The 6580-nt window shown below is 45.8% G+C and overlaps 1 protein-coding gene across 2 annotated transcripts in view; it reads left to right on the top strand.

Moving 5' to 3' along the window:
• Positions 1-5596: 5596 nt before the first annotated feature.
• The window catches only part of ZNF407 (zinc finger protein 407), a 420134-nt gene continuing 419150 nt past the window's right edge, over positions 5597-6580 (top strand). For both annotated transcript variants that reach the window (XM_057526911.1, XM_057526914.1), the window contains exon 1: positions 5597-6035. The gene's annotated coding sequence lies outside the window, so the exon portion shown is untranslated. The remainder of the gene's footprint in view (positions 6036-6580) is intronic.

The following is a 6580-nucleotide window of genomic DNA, read 5'->3' as shown; positions in this document are numbered from 1 at the left end:
GTTAACCATCTTGTTTGGCTTGATTGGATTTGACAGTGTAAACAAAAAAATGCAATTTTTCTACAGTTGAGTATATTTAAACAAACTGATTTAATCTTTATAAATTCATTATTTAAATCACATTAATGGAGAAGAATTTAAAGGTTTGTTAAAAATGTTTCTCTTAGGATTCTAAATAAAAAACAAGCATAACACATTCCATTGCTTCATGGGTTCTTGAAATGTCAGTTTTAAAACTTGCTGCACCTCATCTAAAATGGCTGGACCAGAGGGCCAGTAATTCGGCTTGTCCTGAACCGCGTCACAGAAATGGGACCCAGCTGAGGCTTTAGCCACTTTTCCTCTGATGCTGGAGAACATTTAAATGCTGTCTGTTGAGTATGGGCAGGAATTTGATATTTTTTTGCTATTAAGCTTCGTTTGTGCTTGCCAGATTACATAGAATCTTTTGACATTTTGGATTTTGTGGGACCTAACTGGTGTATTTGGCAGACTTCTCAAGAACTAAATATACAGTAAGTTTATGATCCCCATTTATATTTTTAAAAGGGCGTTCACATTAGTCAATTAACAAGGCTGGTTAAAATGTATTGTAACCACTTCTGAGCAATGTAACATCAGTTTTACTAAGCAGCTAAATTATAAGATTACTCATTCACTGATATACGTTCCTGCTGAATCTCTGAGACCTGCAACGTCTGGTTAATTATTCAGCTACCACCAGGCAAGAAAGGCAGGACAAAGGCTGAGGTCACTGAGTCTAGGAGATCCCAACCTTGGAATGTCTGGGTGCAGAGCCATGGTTTTCTGCCTCTAGGGGTCACGATGAGTGTCCCCAGCTCTCCCAGGTCCGTCAGGGTTTTCTACCCAGCCCCAAGCCAGGTGCTTACCTGGGTTCTGCTGTGATCTGGAGTCAGAAGGGAAGTATTTTCAGGGCGGTTACACACACACACACGCGCGATAGAAATCTACCCGGTTATTGGCCAGGAGGCCAGGTAAAATTTTTAAATTTTCTCTATCTCCAATCTCTGTCTTCCATTTCCAACTCATCTCTGTACTTCAGGGGTCCAGTGAAGTGCGCTGCACACAGTAGGTGCTCAACATTGCACGCTAAAATCCTCCTCTTGGTTCCGCAGCTGCATTTTTGGGCTTTCCCTGGCCTGGACTTCTATCCTTATGCTCTTTGCCGCACATCGTTCCTAGTTGAAACTGTCTTGGGAGCAGCTAGTACTGGGAAAAAGCACATGAAACAAGTCCTACTGAGGTGCCATTGCCTGATAACAGCGCCTGTGTGTCCTCCCAGGCAGCACGTGCTGTCTGCACAGGGGCCACAAACCAGCAGCCCGTGAGCCCCACACGGCTGCCTTCAGTGCGTTTCACGTGGCCTGCACGTTGTTCTAAGCACTTCTCAACTGGATGCCAGCATCTCAAAATCAGCAGGTCTCACCCAAATGATTTCTCTTGAGCAGCGAGAAGACTGGGGAACACCGATCTGCGGCTCCTGCAGGTTGACAGCCAGCTGAGCTGAGGCGAGGTGGTGCTGAGCACAGTGCCTGGCCCATAATATGTGCTCAGTAAGTTTCTTAGACGCGGAATAAGAAGGAAGCTCACGAATAATGCAGCTGTATTCGGCTTCTCACTTCTACTGATAAGTTAGTCTCACTTAAAAAAACAAGCCCCCAAACAAATACCATTTTATGATAGGTCCAAATGATTTTTAAATACTATACTATTTTAAATATCTAGTGTTATATGTATTCAATGCCATCTAGCTATTATTTTTAAATTTTATGCTTCAATTCAAGTTTGAATACTAACTGAACATGTAATAGATAAACAGTTAAATAATGAGTTGCGGACTTGATTATGTAAGATGAAATAAAATATTTGTTTCAGTTGTAATGTACCTATGGTTAAATCTAGCATAATTATATTATCTATCTGTAATACCACTGCTGTTCATGACAAGCAGCAAACTTAAACCAAGACCTAATACCTGCACATATCATTCTGTTCTTCCACTGACCAGCTCTGTAACATCTGCATTCTATATTGCAGGCCACTTAACTGGTAAGAAAGATAATCTCCCTCTTTACTATATCAAAACAACTTTCCTCTTTGGGAAGCAAGCTCTGGGAGGCCAAGGCTGGCTTGGGGGTGTTCTTTGTTCAGCTGTCCAATCAGTCGATGAAGTACAAAACCAGAAATACAGATTTTCTGAAGCAATGTGTTTTTTCTTTCCAGCATGATGTGGAAGAGAACGGATTAATGACTATAATTTCTTAACAGTTATGATAAGTAAATAAATGCTTCTGAGCTTTCTTCGACTAGGTAGATTGAAGAAAAAAAAATTGTCACTACGTGGAAAAATTTTATTTAAAAAATTATTCTAGTGTAAGTTCTTATTGAGAATGAAAAAAGATGTCAGAAAAATTATGCCTTTGACTATAATAGAAAATATGAAGTTTTACATCATCTCACCTCCCACACTGAAATTCACCAAAACAGCATTCAAAGAGAACTTAGATTTAAAATTCTAGCGTGGGTGGTTAAGTGTTCCTAGAATACTTTTGTTGTTATCGTAGGTAGGCATGTGAATGTAGTGGCAGAAATCGCTAACTTAAAGGAAATAAGAACTTTAAATGACACTGTTAAAAGTAAATTAGTCATTAAGAATGGTTAGTCACCAAAAATGACCAATGCTTCCTTTTCAAATTTTAAATAATTATAGTCAAATAAAGGCAGCTATCTAAATTTTATTTAAAACCCCACTTGAAAAACTGGAAGGCAGACTTCAGGGCTCCTACATCAGTACAGTGAGGGGAAGAGGTTTAGGAAAGGACAGCCACAGAGGGGAAGCAGCACATTCTGCATGCTCTGCCTAAGTCTCTGGATGACCTCTGAACCATGCCTGTGTGAGGCGGACGAAAGCCTCTCGGCTAAGGCTGAGGGAGCTGAATGTGACTTCAGCTGCTACCATGACAGGAGAGACAAAGTTAAGGAGTAGGAGTACAGCCAGAACAACTGCCTGTTATAACGACAACAACCAACCTCTTCAGAAGAACAGAAGTGAATTCAGAGTCTCTACATTATATTACTCAAATATCTAGGATACAACCAAAATTACTGGGCATTTAGGAAAAAGGGAAACATGACTCACAATCAAGAGAAAAGAGCAAATTAATGAAGATTAACCCCAAGATGATTCATATGCTGGAATGAGCAGACAATATGTCAAAGCAGCTATTATAACTTTGCTCAAAGACACAGTGCAAAATATGCCTTTAGTAAGTGAACCAACAGGGAATCTCAGCAGAGAAATAGAAATGGTAAGACAGAACAAAATAGAAATTTTAGAACTAAAAGATACGATATCTGAATTAAGAACAAAAATATCACTAGCTTCTTTTAACAGATGATTGGAGATGACAGAAGAAAGAATCAGGGAACACAGAGAACAGATCAATAAAAATGCAATCTGAAGGTCTGAGAGAAAAAAAAGAATGAAACCAAAACAAAAAAGGACAGAGCCTCAGTGAGTTATGTATAATATCAAGAGGTGTAATATATATTTAATTGAAATTCAAAAGAAAAAGAGAGAATGGTGAAAAGTAACAGTATTTGGAGAAATAATGGTCCCAAATTCTCCAAACTTGGTGAAATACATAAATTTACAGGTGTTCAAAGTTCAGAAAACCCCAAATAGAATAAATATGAAGAAAATCATGCCTAGGCACATCGCAATCAGATTGCTGAAAGCCAAAAATCAGAGAAAATTTTGCAAGTAGCCTGAGAAAAGTGACAAATTACATATAGGGAAACATAAAAGGGAGGAAAACATCTGAATGACCTCTGCTCATCAGGAAAAAATGGAGGCCAGAAGCAATGGAAAGACATCATCTTTGGCAAACGTGTCTTAAAGAAGCTCCAAAGGAGCTTTATTTTATATAAAATAAAGGATATACATATTATATATAAATTTTCCTAGAGACACAGAAAAACAAATTTTTCCTATATTCTTGGATTCTCTTGAGCATTGCATGACACGTAGTAGGTGCTTAATAAACCACAGCTATCACCGCTGTTAGTATTATCTAATGGGACACAGTCTTTTAAATGTTTTAATGAGAGTAACAGTATTAGACACTATTACTGTGGCTTAGAAATTTTAGAACCTCTTCTATTTATATTAACAGAATGACAAAAGGCGGGAACTTTACCCTAAATGACTAATTTTATACACGAGGAAGTCAGGTTGACTTCCTTAAGTTCACTGTATGATGCAAAGGTCCTGTCTCAGTAAAATACTGCATGATGGGGAACTGAAAAATAAACTCAGATTTTATTTCGCTGCTCAAAGAAGGAAGATGAAATGTTAACTCAGTTCCCAGGGTAAGAAAGGTAGCAAGATCAATCTCCTACAAATCAACAGAATGCCTCTTCAACATGGAATACGGTGCTAGCTACTCTTAAGTGTTGAGAAATTCATCACCTTCTCATCCAAGACTAACACTCTTGAACTAGCTGTTCATTAAAAGATGCCCGGTGGACTGGAAAAGGTTGACTCTGGAGTTTGGAAAGTGAGTTCCACCTTTACTAGCTGTGTGATCTTGGAACAGTTATTTGACTCTTCTAAGTTACAACTTCCTGTTGTGGGTGACGGACATGAGAATTCATGTGGATTACAGTAAAAATTCGACCAGATAATGTCTACGAAAAGTACTCTGTAAACCAGTATTTAAAACGTGATTATCACCTGTATATTGACTTAAATAGCGTTGAGCTGGAACTGGCCTTGAGAGATGGGTTTGGTTTAGAAAGCCTACTATCATTATTATAGGACCATCCTTTAAAAACTCCGTTTACCTAAAATTATACAAATCCAATTATTTAAGAGCTTTCCCTATACCTACAAGATAAAGTCAAAACTGCTGAGCAAGCGGTGTCTCAAGCTGATCGCAAGTGGGATGTCACCGCTCATCTCTATATAGGTGTCCGTCAGAGCACTTTGCAAGCCGCGGTCTTCCTTCCTGGATCTCGAGTTTCCGGAGAAGGGCTGTAAGCCTCAGGTCCGCGGATGCTCCCGCAAGAGGGGCAGGCGGCAGCGGGGACGACCACGCCTCGGTCGTGCCTTACTTTCTTCCTAACAATTCTTGCGCTGCGTCGCTACCGTTATAAAAACGGTCCGGCGGGGGCTTTTTAAACACCCAGGGCGTTTTCGGCTTTTATTGCCAAACTGGCCGACCACCACACTCGGCTGCTCTGCCTCCCTTTTAGTATCGGAACTCGGCTCGTGGCTCCCTGCGGCCCGTGACTCCGAGGATCCTTTCTTGGAGTTCACCGACAGACTGTCCTCAACATCTGGGGTTGCGCACGCGCCTGGCCCAGCAGAGAAAGCGGGTCCCCGCAGACGGGCGCCTAGAAGCGCCGGGCACCGTTCGGGCCCCGGAAGGCCCAGGGCAGCGGCCGCTCGCCCCGCGCCGCCCTCTGCGCTCCCGCGCCGCCCTCGGGGTCCTCTACGGCGGGCGGGCGGGGGACGGGGTAGGGTGAGGAGGCATGGGGCACGGAAGGGGCGGACTGTCCGGAGGAATCCGCTTGGGGAACTCTCCGCAAACCCCACTCGGCCCTCCGCCTCAGACACCGCCAGCCTTCCAGCCGGACGCGTCTCCCCTTCTTTAGATTGACTTCTTCGGCTTTCCGTTTTCCTTTCTTTGGGGAGGGGCGGGACTTCCGGCTCCATCTCCTAGCAACTTCCGGCGAGAGCTGACAGACAAAAAAAAACAAGAGGCACATAGGTGCCCCGGCCAGTCGGGACAGAACAGGGGAACTCGATGTGGGTTTTACTAATCCAGTTCCAGGATCCTGCTTTTTGGTCATGGTGTCCGGCGCGCAGTCCACGAAGGAGTCGTCCTGAGGACCGCCGGAAGTCGCTCAGCGGAGAGACAGGAAGTCCCTCCCCTTCCTCCCAGAGGGAAGACGGTGAGCCGGAGGAGTCAGTCAGAGGGGCGAGCAGGAGCGATTCCGTCGGCAAACAGGTAAGTTATTCTCTGGCCGGGGCGGGGGGTTTGGAGGCGGGGACCGTCCAGCGTCAGCGCGGGGCCTGGGGGCGGTGGCTTGAGGGCCCGGGCCCGGGCGGCTGGGCGCCGGGAGCCCCGCCAGGGCCCTTCGCTCTTCCTCCTCCCCCCTTCCCCCCGCCTCCGCCCCTCCCCGCTCGCCGGTCCCTCCCGACGCCGCCCAGACTCACCCGACACACGCCCGCCGCCCGCGCGGCCTTGCGGCCGCCCGGGCTTCGCGCTGCCAGCCGCTGCTCGCCCCGCGGCCCGGCTCACACGGGTCTGGCTGTCAGGGCGGAGGCGGCGATCCCGCGCGCCCCTGCCCGCGGTCGGGCGCTTCTTACCGCCGGGCTTCTCCCGAGTGAAACGCACACGCCGAGCTGCCGCGTGTCGGTTTCCTCCGGCTGCCCGCCTGCCTGCCCACCCGCCCCCTCGCCCCTTCCCGGTCTCCCGGAGCCGCGCCGCTGCCACCAGCGTCGACTTCCGTTAAGGACGCCGGGCCGGCGGGCGGGCGGGCGGGCGGGCGG

Source organism: Balaenoptera acutorostrata, chromosome 13, assembly GCF_949987535.1.
Source record: "Balaenoptera acutorostrata chromosome 13, mBalAcu1.1, whole genome shotgun sequence".
NCBI classification, from domain to species: domain Eukaryota; kingdom Metazoa; phylum Chordata; class Mammalia; order Artiodactyla; family Balaenopteridae; genus Balaenoptera; species Balaenoptera acutorostrata.
This window is presented reverse-complemented; position numbering and strand designations above follow the sequence as displayed.